This window comes from Ochotona princeps, chromosome 6 (genome assembly GCF_030435755.1).
Source record: "Ochotona princeps isolate mOchPri1 chromosome 6, mOchPri1.hap1, whole genome shotgun sequence".
In the NCBI taxonomy this organism is placed as follows: Eukaryota; Metazoa; Chordata; class Mammalia; order Lagomorpha; family Ochotonidae; genus Ochotona; species Ochotona princeps.
Genome location: NC_080837.1, coordinates 60084180 through 60098236, shown reverse-complemented (window position 1 = coordinate 60098236; position 14057 = coordinate 60084180). Strand labels below are relative to the sequence as shown.

General features: G+C 37.0%; 1 long non-coding RNA gene across 1 annotated transcript in view; it reads right to left on the bottom strand.

Annotated features, from left to right (window-relative positions):
- Positions 1-13828, bottom strand: part of LOC131480588 (uncharacterized) — a 280437-nt gene extending 266609 nt beyond the window's left edge. The window contains exon 1 of the long non-coding RNA XR_009245642.1: positions 13690-13828. This is a non-coding gene — a long non-coding RNA (uncharacterized LOC131480588). The remainder of the gene's footprint in view (positions 1-13689) is intronic.
- Positions 13829-14057: the final 229 nt, after the last annotated feature.

Sequence of the window (14057 nt, the reverse complement as noted above, 5' to 3'; positions counted from 1 at the left end):
CTCCTACGTGGGTAGCAGTAATCTAGCTCAAGTCTGCACTGATAGGAAACTGAAGTCAGGACACAGCCAAAGAATCAAACTCAGGCCCTTCAATGTGAGATCCCGACATCTTAACCTCTAGCTAAACACCAGCTGTTTCCTCGGTGAAAAACAATTTAGGAATGTGTGATACATTATTATTAACCAAACTATATTCTTTGTCTGGGTTTCATTAGTTTTTTCTCTAAAGTCTTTTCCCTGTTTTAGGTCCTATTTAGGATGCAACATTATATTTAGCTATGTTTTCTTTTTTTTATTTTATCTATTTATTTGAGAGTCAAGTATGGTGGTTGGGAGAGAGAGCATTCATATAAACGCCACTCCCCAAAGGCTTGTAATGGCTATGTGCTGACCCAAAGACTAAAGCCCAGGGTTGGGAACTCAACCCAAGTCTCCCAGTGGATGCCATGAAGTCAATTACTTCAGCCATCACTCCAACAGTGCTCATTAGTGGAAAGTTAGAATCAGCACTCTAAATGCAGACATGGGTATCCCAGGAGAGACTTAAGCACTAGGGCAAATGCCTGCCCCTGGTCATGTTTCCTTACCCTCACTTGGTAACAGTTTTTCAGATCTTCTTTCTGATCACACAAAAAGTTTTAAGGGATACTGATTACATATTTTGTGGAATGCACCCCAATTTGAGTTCATGATGTTTAGACTGGCATTTACAGAATTTCTTTTTAGAAAGATGACCACAGAGATCAAGTGCAATTTGCATCAACACATATCAGAGGTCTACATTTGCTGTCAACATGACTTATCACCGATGATGTTAACCTCAGCCCTTGACCAGATTTCTGCACTACAAAGTCACTTTTCCTTATTTTCAGTACTCCGGTCTTTACAAGCAAGTCAGTAAGTACAGAACATAGTCAAAACCCAGGAAATCAAGCTGCAACTCTGAAAGAGAGGAGTCTTAAATAAGTAATTCTCTATGAGAGATCTCTTCTCCCTTATTTACCCACTTATGTATACCTGTCTGCATTTGTGAGAGTTTTATACTAGAGTTTATTTTATCCTAGGAGGCAACAGACAATACCTCAAGTGGTTGAATCTGCCTTCCACAAGGGGACCTAGACTGAGTTCAATTGCGATAAAAATCATTGTAGCTTCAAATTCAATTGGTTTAATGCAAATGATCATTCTGACATCATAAACTTACCTTTGTAATACCATAACCAATTATAGTGTCATAAATCATCCATTATGCTATCACCACAAATTTTGATGTCACAAGCTATAAAATTATATTTTTACAAAATATTGCTATTATAATTGCTTTTGATAAATCACAATTCTAATATCATAAACCTACCATTATTCTGTCATAATTAATTGTTATGTCACAAACGTCCAATGCATTGTCCAAAGAACTTCGCATGACATAATGAATTGGCAACAGATAAACTATAATTCTTATATCATAAACCTACCTTTGTGATACAATAAAACTACAATTTCACTAACCAAAATTGTTCAACAGAACAAATCTGATGCCATAAATCATACTGTATTGCCAAAAATATATTTTATGATGCCAAAAACATTTGGTATATGATCAACTACCATTCTAATATCATAAGCCTACCACTGTGCCATCATAACCAATTGTGATATCATATACCAAATTTTGTGATATCGTTCAGTTGTGATGTCTTAACCCACAATTGTGATATCAAAATCCCACAACTGTGCCATCACAACAGCGTTGATGTCATAGCCTCCACTGCATTGTGATTTTAAAAATGTGGTATCATAATCCATCGGTATGTGATAAACTTCTATCCTATGGCATAATCCTACCATTGTGATGTAATAATCAGTTGTGAATTTGTGCAATCCATGTTGACATCATCAGTCTACAATTATAATGCCATAATCAATTTTTATGTCATACACCACCAGTATATAGTATCCTAATAAATAGTTTGATGTCATATTACATTAGTTTCTGATAAACTGTGACATACCACCAGATGTCATAAACCTACTATTATATTGTCATACTCAATTTTGGTTTCATAAACCTACAATTTTGCCATCATAAATAATTGTGATGTCATACCAACTTTGTGTCATCACAGTCATGAATTCATAAACACTCTGATATCATAAATTGACTATGATAGTGTTACAATAAAGTTCGATGCCATAAACCACACTATATTATCACAAAAACTGTGAAGTCAATTTCAACTGGTATGTGATAAACCACCACTCCGATATAACCTAACACTGTGATTTCATGATCAACTATGAAGTCATACAATACAGTGGGACCTCATTACCTACAGTTGTGTAGTCAATTTTGATGTCACAAACCACCATTCTATAGTGATGAAAACATTGTGATGTCAGTTGACCTATGATAATCACCATCCTGATATCATAAACCACAACAGGCTATCACAATCAATTGTGATGTCACAAATAAAATATTACCATCAATTTTGATGTCATAATTATTGTGCCATCAAAATAAGTTTTGATTCCATAAAACACAATTTTAATGTTTTTAAAACATTAGTTTTAATGAAGTCTGCTATTATAAATCAACAATTATGCAATCACAGTTGTGATGTCAAAAAACCCATTTATTTTACTGTCACAACCAACTCCAATGCCATAAACAACCACTGTAGTGTCAGAAAAACATTGTGATCATCAATTGTGTGTCACAAACAACAGAATTTGACATTTAAACCTACCACTGTATTATAACAATCAATTGTGTAGACATACAATCCATGTAACCTCATAAAATATTGGTACCATCATAGTCAATTTTGATATCATAAAACAATAAAGTCTGATGCCATAAACCACACTATATTATCACAAAAACTGTGAAGTCAATTTCAACTGGTATGTGATAAACAACCACTCCGATATAACTTAACATATAATATAACCTATAACCTAACCTATAATATAACCTAAACACAATTGCATTCTCATGGAAACATTGTGATGTCATAATTTGCATATGATAAAGCACCATTCTGATTTCATAAAATACCACTGTGATCTCATAATGAATTGTGAAGTCAATCCTGCAAGACATCAAAAATCTTTGTGCTGTCAGAATTAATTTTGATGTTATAAAACAATCATTGTATTGCAATATTCAGCTGATAGCATAAGCCATCCTTATTTTGTCATAGAAATACTCAAAACCCTGAAATGTCACAATAACAAAAATCAGAGTTCAAATCTTCCTGAACATCCTGTTACAGTTTTCTACAATTTGAACAGGATTTTCCCCCACACACTGCCTCTGCAAAATAGAATTGGAGTTTTAATCACTGTCAAAGATTAAGTACAAAAATCAAGGCCACACTGCAATAGATCTCATTCATCCATCTGTAATATAAAACACATATGATAAAAATATAAATTTTTGAATCTTAAAAGACCAGAAGGGATGGAATAAGGGTGGAGAATTTTCAAAACAAAATAGTACAAATATTTGAAAAACATACCACTTTGTGATAAGAAAATTGCTCAAAGAAAATTGGATTCAATTTTGATAGAAAGCAAGTAACAAAGCATTCTAAGAAAATAACACAAATGAGAAGAGCAGCAATGTCAAAGATGGGCTCAGGCAACATGACTACTCCAATCTGATAGAAATTTCTTTATATAATTTAGAGAACATTACACAATAGATGTTCATGGAAAACCCAGGGCCTTTGGAGGGACGTAATAAGCATAGTGTACTAAAGTATTTAAGACGGTTTTACCTCTTTTCTTTCCACATTTACTACACTTCTCTAGACGACTCAGTCTCACGGCTTTAAATATTATCTGTCCACTGATGCCTCCCACAGCTCTTTTCTCAATCCAGTAGTATACGCGCATGAACTTAGGCATTCTCACTCCACTTCAATACCAAACACACTCTACAACTTCACACATCCTGGAAAACCCTTGCCAAATCAGTTTCTCTCACACCCACCTCTACTACAGTTAATTGCAGATCTTTTCTTGTTACTCAAACCAAAGATTTTCAAATAATCCTTGACTCCATCTCCTCTCACATCTCACATTCAATCTATCAACAAATTCTCTTGGCTCTACTTCAAACACATAATACAATGTAATTACTGAAGTTAAATAATAAACAATTTAAAAAAAAAAATACATCCTGAACCAGACTCTCACTATTCCCATTTCTATCACTAAGATCTGAGCCATCACCATCTCTCATTTGGACTTGTGTCTCCCAACTGATCTCCCTGCTTTCTTCTCAATGTAGGTAGCAGAGTGATTTTGTTAATGCATAAATTAAAGCATCTCATTTTTATGTTCAAATACCTATAAAGGCTAGCCATCTTATTCAAAGCAAAAATCAACTGCTTAATTATGACCTATGGAGTCCCATTCACTGTTTTTTCCACTCCCTCTCCCCCTAACAACCATGCCTCCTACTACTCAATTTCCAGCTCGCTCTGCTCCTGCCTGATTTGTAAACATGCCAAGCACGCTTGTACCTGACAGCCTTGGCACCTGCTATTCCCTTTGCCTGGAACCTTATCCACTCAGATATTCACTGCCTTCCTTACCAACTTCCCTCAAGTTTTCACTCAAATGCTACTGTAACAGAATGGCCTTTGTGGCCACCTCATCAAAGTATCATTCTCTTACCCTTATGCTACGTTCTTCATGTTTTTTTCTACTTTACAGTCATATTATGTATTTTACTCATTTATCTATCTATCTTACAAGCTTATTAGCTTACAAGCCACCAGAGGGCATGTTTTTGTTTGCTGATTATTGTATATTTAATGCCTTAAAAATGGTTTTGACATATAATAAGCAAGCAACAAATACTTATTCCATGAAAGAAAGAAACTGGCAGTGCTATACGATGTATAGATTATGAGGAATACAATAATTAAACTAGTGAGAGACAAATATATTAAATAAAATCTAAAACAAGTATTCACAACTTCCTTATGAGAGATGTAAAGTGCTACAAGCACTTTGGAGAACATTCTATCAGTGGCATAGAAGCCATAGGCATGAGGTGAACAGGCCCTACATTGGAAGAGTACAGGAAAAGGATGGAAAGAGAGAGGAAGATGTGGAACAGTTGAGAGGATTTGGTGACTGCCTAAGCAGAAGAAATATTGTAAAATATCAACCTTAGATAATAACAAGGATGGCATTTAAAGCAAGGAGAGAAGCTTAAAGTGGATTGAGAAAATGATGGGTCTGGCATTAACCATATTTTGCTTGAAGTAACAGTAGATCATGTAAGAGAAAATTTCAGATTATATTTCTAGACTAAGAACTGTGTCTCAAGGATAAGAAATACAAGCTTAGAAGGCTTCTTTCCCACAGAGAGATAATTGAAACTGAAAAAGGTGAGATTTCTGAGAAGACTACAAGAGAAAGCCATGGGAAGCAAGAGCAACTACAAGTCAGGAGATAGAAGCAGTGCAAATGACAGAGAGAAAAGAAAAAAAAAACCAGAGCACCTCAAAATATATACAGCTAAAATAATTTATCCAAGGTTTCAAAAATAACCAAGCTCCATCTACTTTTACACATAATAATTTTATAAATGTTCTTTAGGTATTCAAAAATCTCAGATGAAATCCAAGCAGTATTTCAGTTCAACCTTCATTTTTAAATGTCATATCAGTGTGGTTATTTTCCTAGTAACCTCTGAAACAAAAATACAGCTGTGTACTTTTGCACATTTAATTGGACTGAATATTGGATGTAGGATAAAGACTATAACGTAGCAACACTCTGTCACCCAGGAAACCACCTAATATTAGAGCAAATTTTACTGCTATAAATGTAATTCGATTCTATTCAGAATCTGTCCCAGATCCATAAAGAATAGTTAATACATATTTACTGGTAATATTGGCAAACACATCAGAAAATACAGAAATAGGCAAAATAGCTCAAAAGAAAGGAAAAGTAGAGTATCAAGTTTCAACTTGGGAAGATGAAGAAGTTTTGAAATGGGATGGTGGTGATAGTTGTATAACAATATGAATGTATTTATTGTTACTGAACTGAATGTATACTTAACATAATTAGTTTTATTGCACATATATTCTACTACAATAAAATAACTAGTTTAACTATTCACCAAAAGCAATGGTTGTATCAATATCTTCAAATCCAGGTCTGTGATTTCAGATAAAAGCTCTACTCAGTGATAAAAAGATGCTAATTTGTGTAGTTTATCCTATATGATGTGAGATATTAATACATGGGTTTTTCTATGGAATTTTATAGCTCTCTCTTGTGGTTTTGAAAAGGTCTTTTAAAGGTGTGTGTTGTTTTTTTAAGATTTATTAATTTTTATTGGAAAGGCAAACTTACAGAAAGAAGGAGAGACAAAGATCTTCCATCCTCTGGTTCACTCCCTAAATGACGGCAATGGCAAGAGCTGAGCTGACCCAAAATCAGAAGACAGAAGCCTATTCCAGATCTACCACATAGATAGAGGGTGCCAAGACTGGGCCATCCTCTGCTTTTCCAAGCCTCGAGCAGGGAGGTGAATGGGAAGTGGAGCAACCAGGAATGACATGAACTAGCGCCATACAGTATACTGGCACTAGCAGGTGGGGGATTAGTCAATTGAGCTCTGTGCCAGCCTCATTCACATGTTTCTGAAGCCAACATGAAACTTTTTCATCCTAGCTGAGCTGCTAATTGCTCTAGCTTTTCATAAAAATTGAAAATATGCATTAGTAAACAAGCTAGAAGAACTCAGCATATTAATGCAGTATTCCATGAAAACTCAAGCAATATTTTTATTTAAAAAATGCATTTGAACTATGATACTCTGACACATTGGTTGCACTGTACCTCAAACTTTCCTATTTATTAAGTGGTACTGAGAAGGTTGTAGCCATTTGTGTATGTCCTATAGGTGCCAACATTCACTTTCCCTGAAGACACTGGTCTTGCTGAATCAACCATCACTGCTACAAATGGTTCCTGGAATTGCTGACTGATCATCTGAGTGGTAACATCAATCCCAATGAGCCATCAGAGCTGCAACACTAGCAGTCATTTGCCCTTTCCTACATATTCAGCCACACACTCATCTGCAGCAGCCTGAGAATTTCCTAGGGTTACAGGCAAAGCAGACTTGTCTGTAAGCAAGCACATTTTGTCCCCATCCACCTTTCCAGCATGCACCACCATCTTCAGTAGAGTCAAGCCCGAGACCTCACAGCAAGGTAACAGTAATCCTTCCTCCACAGCTTTGCTTCAAGGATTTTCTTGTTGCTGTTTTTGGTCATATTAACAGATCCCCTGGGCTTCCTGCATATTATGTTTAACCCATTGCCAGGTTTTCTGGGCCATACTACTCTCAGACATTACTAGGAACAAGGAATTGAAGACACTGTTGTCTCCACAACCAAGAAACAATTTTACCTTTGCTCAGTGTCCGGGCTTTGGAACACAGGTACAAACTCACTGATCTCTCAGAGACAGCAAGACACACAAATCAGAAAATAAGCAATAACATTAAAAATTGTAAATGTGCTCAATACCAGTATTTTCATTAAAAAAAATTTAGCCACAAATGGATGAGATGAAAAAGTATTTTCTTTATGGAAAGCTGACGAAGTATCATGCAACAAGTAATGCTCATGTTGTGTAATACTTCATCAGCTTTCCATAATTTTTCACACTGTTACGACTCTCTTCTCCCTGGCCACCATGGAACATATCAGTCTCAAATTCCATTATCACTGCCTGAAACCACCCAATGCTTTTCACTCATCCAAATCCTACTCACTCTTTGAGTAGTGATCTTACTTCCATCATGAAACTTTAGCCACAAACATAATTTGTTCACTAGTAAATCTTCACATTCCTTGTGTTTCTTATACTACCTGTGGTGAGAGAATAATACTTACAGGATGAAATTAGATTATAACCAGAAATTCTTTAGCATGCAAAAAGTAATTTTTATTATAAATATAGGATAAAATTATTCTACCCAAATTGCTATGAAATTCCTAAAGCTTATTTTCAATTGAAATTACATTACAGCAAACACTGACAGTTCGTGAATCAATACCGTGAATCTATATCAGTCTGCAAATCACACTTTGAGTAGCACTGTACAATTTAGAACTTTGGTCAACAAAGTTATTACATAATCAGTATAAACTCTTCACTACAGCACAGACTGAAGAACCATCAGTAAATTTGTAACACAGACAGTTCCTTTAGGAAATCTACACTTAGCGTGCTGAAGATACGTCACTGGAGAAAAAAACGAAATCTGAACCCAACATCTGTGTTTAAGGAAGACTCAAATGGAAGAGATAATAACTCAAAAGCTAACAGTGGCATCAAAGCTTAAGTACAGTGGGCATTATACAACTGCAGGGTTTAAATATTATACCTTTTTACAGATATTCTTGAACCTAAAGAAGTATTTAGCCTATGGTGTATACAAAAAAGCATTTTGCCAAAATAATAATAATAATAATAATTAATAAACATATGTTGGGTCCAGCACGATGGTTCAGTGGCTAAATCGTTGCCTTGAACACACTGGATCCCATATGGGTGCCAGTTCATGTTCCAGATGCTCCACTTCACATTCAGCTCTCTGTTTGTGGCCTGGGAAAGCAGAAGATGGCCCAAAGCCTTAGGACCTGCACTTGCATGAGAGACACAGAAGAAGTTCCTGGCTCCTGGCTTCAGATTGGCTCAGCTCCAGCCATTGTGGCCATTTGGGGAGTGAACCAGCAGAAGGAATATCTTTCTCTGTCTCTCCTTCTCTCTATAAAATCTGCCTTTACAATAAAAATAAAAATAAATCTTTAAAAAAATAAAAATAATGTTGTTCATATAGCATGTTTTTAAAATAAATTTATTATTTACATAAATTAAAATTAAGAATAAATTAAAATTCTGGGGACCTGGCATTGTGGCATAGCTGGTTAAGGCACTACCTATAACACCATTATCCAATACAAGTGCAGTTTCACCTAATCAACACTGTTCCACTTAGGATCCAGTTCCCTGTTAATGCACTTGGGAAACAGAGGAAGATAGCTCAAGTATTTGCCTCTGTCACCCATGTGGGAGACCTGATAGAATTCCAGGCTCCTGGCTTCAGCCTGGCACAGCTCTGGCCATTGCATCCAGTTTTCCAGCATTATCAAATATTTTGTTTCTATATAACATACTTCACTAGTTTTTCCATTATCCTGTAGCAGTTTTTTGGCTGGCCAACACCCAGCCCCAAAGCTAATGCTGTGTACCAGCATCCTACATCCTAGTACATTTTTATTTTAGGAAACTATTTCTACAACAACCAACCATAAAATGTCAATAACATATAAAATTAACACATTTGTAACTGAGAAATGAATTATTTAGGTCAACTGGGGAAGCTCTGCTTCAAGCTAAATAGGTCAAGCTGATGTCTGTGCCTTACTTCTCCTCCTGGGACTCAGACAGTGGAGAGCAGATGCCTGGGAAATGTTCAGCTTACACAAAAGTTGACAACCTTAGAGAGGTTTGTGGAAATATTTGATGCTTGTTAGGGTTCAGGCTCAAAACTGATACACTGTCATTTATGTTTTCTTTTAATCAAAACACACACACAAACACAAGATCACGTATAGCATCAATCACCAAGAGGGAAAGTACACTTCTTCCATGAAGGTGGGTGAGGAGAGATGAAGTGAATTGATATAGCACTTCCAATTTTCAATCTCACATAATTTGTGAGTGGCTTGTTAGTTCTGGAATCAGTACCAGTAGTACCTAAACACCAAACTAGGATCTGAAGCCAGCACAGTGGCTCAAAAGGCTATTTCTCCACCAGCAGTGCCAGCAACCTTTATGGACGCCAATTCGTGTTCTGGCTCCTCCACTCTTTTCTAGCTCCCTGCTTATGCACTAGAAAAACAGAAAAGGAATGGAGGATGGCTCAAGTCCTTGGGCTCCTGCACCCCAATGGGAGACCCAGAAGCTCCTGGCTTTACTATAGCTCAGCTCCGCCACTATGGTCATTTAGGGAGTAAACCATCAAAAAGATCTTTCTCTCTCTTCTTTTCTCTGTAAATGTGCTTTTCAAAAAAAAAAAAAAAAAGTAGGAACTAAAAAAAAATTTTTTTTAAGCTGAAGAACCAATGACCTGTTCCTTTGTCCAGTATCCAAATTACCAGTGTCCAGTATCCAAATTACCAGTGTAGTCCCTGGACTCCTTAAGGACAGAGTCCCTTCAACCCCTCACTGTCTGATCCCACTTGGAGTCCCTCCCATCCATCAGACAGGGTGGAGAGAAAAGATCCGGTTCCCACACCGATTCCACTGCAAGGTCTTGTATATCTGGATAGATGTATAGCTGCATACAGAAAGAGAATTAAGAGCTACATCATCTTTACCTTCCAAAACTATGTGAAACCCTTATCTTGCTCAGAAAAAGCAATGCTTTTTCAAAAAATGTTTGCATTTAAGCAATTTTCTTGTTCACTGGCAGCCTTAAATAGTTGTTTATGATGAAGTTAAAATATAAGTCTATATGGTGTGTTTTTTTCTTTCCTATTATGAAATTGCAAGTGATTCAGAATAACGAAAGTCACAAAATTACCAAAATTAAGAAATAACAGAGAGAATGTATAGGGAAGATATATGTAGCATCTTAATTATCTAACTGGATAAAACACTAAATTCCATGAGTTAGAAAGGCAGAAACGCTAGAATACTATTTAATTTGTCTCCCAGAAGGAAATACACTGGCAAAAATTAGCATAGCGCTATTAAAGAATCAATCATAATAAAATGATTTTTTAAAGAACAAACTATTAACTATCAGCAGGCAAGCACATCAACCCATCAGAGTACATATCCATCTTGATGTTACAGTTCTTTCCATCACTCGTTGCCTGGGTTTCAAATCCAAATAAGCATGGTTGTTGCTATAGTAACAATATGCCACTTTTGGAACCTGGAGCTTAGTACTACTAGGTTCTAATGAGCTCACAACAGCAGTACTTCCTCCCACACTGTGAATCATGGCTCAGGTTTTATAACTTCACAAAATGTAATTTCCATTTGTCCTTCATATTTTGTTACTAAATGTACAATACATAATATAACCTACCACACCTAACACGTTAAATATATATGTTTAAGAAACAAATAACTGATATCAAAGATAAATTGATAAAATAGGAAGATTTTTGTGTGTATCAATGGAATTTACTGATTTACTATTGTAACTGAGGAAGACAATATATTTTTTTAAAAATTAAGTTTGCAGTTATTAATAGCAATAGAACTACCACATGGAAATTGAAAATTCAATTACATAATTTAAAGTGCTAAAATGTATTGAATTTTATAAATAACACTAAAATCAGAATTTCATTTGAAGGCAAATGGATATATTTTAGGACCAGTTTTTCAAGAATCATTCTTGGGACTGGTGTTGTGATGCAGTAAGTGAAACTGCCACCTGCAATGCCAGCATCTCACATGGCCTCTAGTTTGAGCTCCAGCTGTTCCACTTCCAACCAAGCTCTCCACTAATGTGCCTGAGAAGCCAGAAAAAGATGGCCCACGTATGGTTTCTTGCATCTATGTGGGAGACCCAGAAGAAGCTCCTGAATTCTTCCTGGTGCAGCCCTGACTGTTAAGGACTATTTGGGGAGTGACCCAGCAGATGGAAAACCTCTCTCTCTCTCTCTCTCTGTGTCCCTCTCCCTGTAAAATCTACCTTTCAAACAAATAAAAACAAATCTTAGGAAAAAATCAATGCTAAGGAGAAGGTAGCTCATTTCTCATAAAAATATCAGTCTCATGTCAATCAGAGTGCTTTTCTAGATCATCAAAAAGGGAGCTGGAAAAACTCATTTAGTCATGGTGGAAACAGTACAACCCCTTTGCAAAACTGCTTGGTGACTTCTCCAAAAGTTATACATGGAAGTGCTATACAATCTATCGCTTCCATGCCTCATTTCCTACCCACCAGAAACAAAGCATGTGATCACAGAGACCTGCACATGAATGCTCATAGCACCAAACTGAAAGCAACCTACACATCTGCTAACTGATGAAGGGGTAGAAATCAAACAAAAATACATTTGATGGAATACTGTGCAACAAGAAAAATGAAAACATGCTAAGGGCGTTTAGCCTGGGGGTTAAGATGCTGGCATCTCACATGTGTGAGTTTTCTGTCTGACTCCAGCTACTGATGTAAGCTTCCTGCTAGTGCAGAGAAAGAGGTGAGGCCCCCAGCAGTTGACTGCCTGCCACTCACAGGTGAGATCAGAACTGACATCCTGGCTTCCAGCCTGAGAGCCTGGCTCAGAGCCATTGTGGGCATTTGGGAAGTAAACCAGCAGATTGCAGCTCTCTGTCTCTCAAATAATTCCTTTTTCAAAAAATTATGCTAAAAGAAAGAAGCCACACACAAGAGATTGTTCATTACACGTTTTTCTGTGTATGATACGTCCACAAAAAGCAAATTTATGGAAACACAAAGTGCCTTAATAGTTGCTGAGCTGGAGTTGTGAGTGGGAATTGGCTGTAAATATGGGCAAGAAGAATGTCATGAAAGAAATGAAAACATCTAAAACCAGTTTACAATATGACTGCACCACTAGATAATTACTGAAAAGCAATGAACTGTATGTTTCAAATGGGTTTTACACAAAGTATCTCAGCAGTTTGTTTTTTTAAAGCAAGAGAACATCAGAGCCGTAGTTATCCTTGCCAAAAGTCTGTTTGTAAACATGAAGAACAAAGAAATTAAGCAATTTGCTTAAAGATCACATAGCTGAATCATGAAAAAGCCAAAGAACTAAAAATCAAATTCCTGCCTCACTTTCCTTCCAACTCAAGTGTTACTTCTCAAACTTCTGAAGGAATTTCAGAAATCTATGATAATTACACAGAATTATTTAAGAAGTGTTCCAAAAGCATCAGAATTTGAGAATCAGAAAGAATGCTCAAAATTTATAAAACATGCATGAATTCAAGCTGTTAGCAAAGCTAAAAAAACTAGAAAAATTTGTCATCCTCCAAGACCACATACATTACTTTCAAAGTCAGTAACAAAAGAAAAAGAACTGCTTTTAATGGAAGTGTCTATATTTCGGGGTATATAAATGTTCCTGGCAAACGAAAGGAAACTAATAAATGCAGATGAAATTTAAAATTATAGATGATGATCATTGTGCTTTTAATTGCTTTCACTGGTGGCTATGGCCACTCCACTTCCCATCCAGCTCCCTGTTTGTGGCCTGGGAAAGCAGTTGAGGATGGCCCAAAGAGTTGGGATCCTGCACCCGTGTGGGAGACCTGGAAGAAGCTATTGTTTGGTGGGTGCAATGTTATTTTTGTTATATAGCAATAAGCTTTTATAGAGATGTACGTGTAAGTACCTCAGAGTGCAAGATGCAGATACGCATGGCTCAATTCCAAATAATTCAATAAGCTCAAAAAATCAAAACCCAACTTTCAACTTCCTGATTCACCGCTGTTATCTTATTCATTAAGTATGAATAAGATACAAGTGGCCTGCTATCAATGATAGTTTTTTTTTTTAAAAGGTACTGAGGTGAAGCGAACTCAGGTAACAATAGGATAGCTACTAACCGCCAGAGGTAACAGCAGGATAGCGTTACTAACCTCCTACATGAGAGGCACCTGAAGGTGCCAAGAAAGCACGAACTGAAATGCTGAAAGCATCTAGACCCGCTTCTTGGTGTTGACCACAGCGACGAGGGCTGTCCTGGGGTCACAGTTAAGCGGCAGCCTCCTTCAACTGTTACGTCAAGTCACTTCATCCTTTCTGCTTTCACGCCCCTTTGCAAGGTGACTTAGGCACTTCGTAGGAGGTGGTAGAGCTGAAGGGACACGGTTCCCAAACTCCCCCTGTCAACTCGGAGGTGGCGTGGGGGCGGCCGGCTCAAGGTAACCTGCGCCCTCTGGTTCAGTCAGCCGGCGGGCAGGGAGCCTCGTGGGCCGCCCTCCTGCTCTCCGGCTCGGCCCCACGG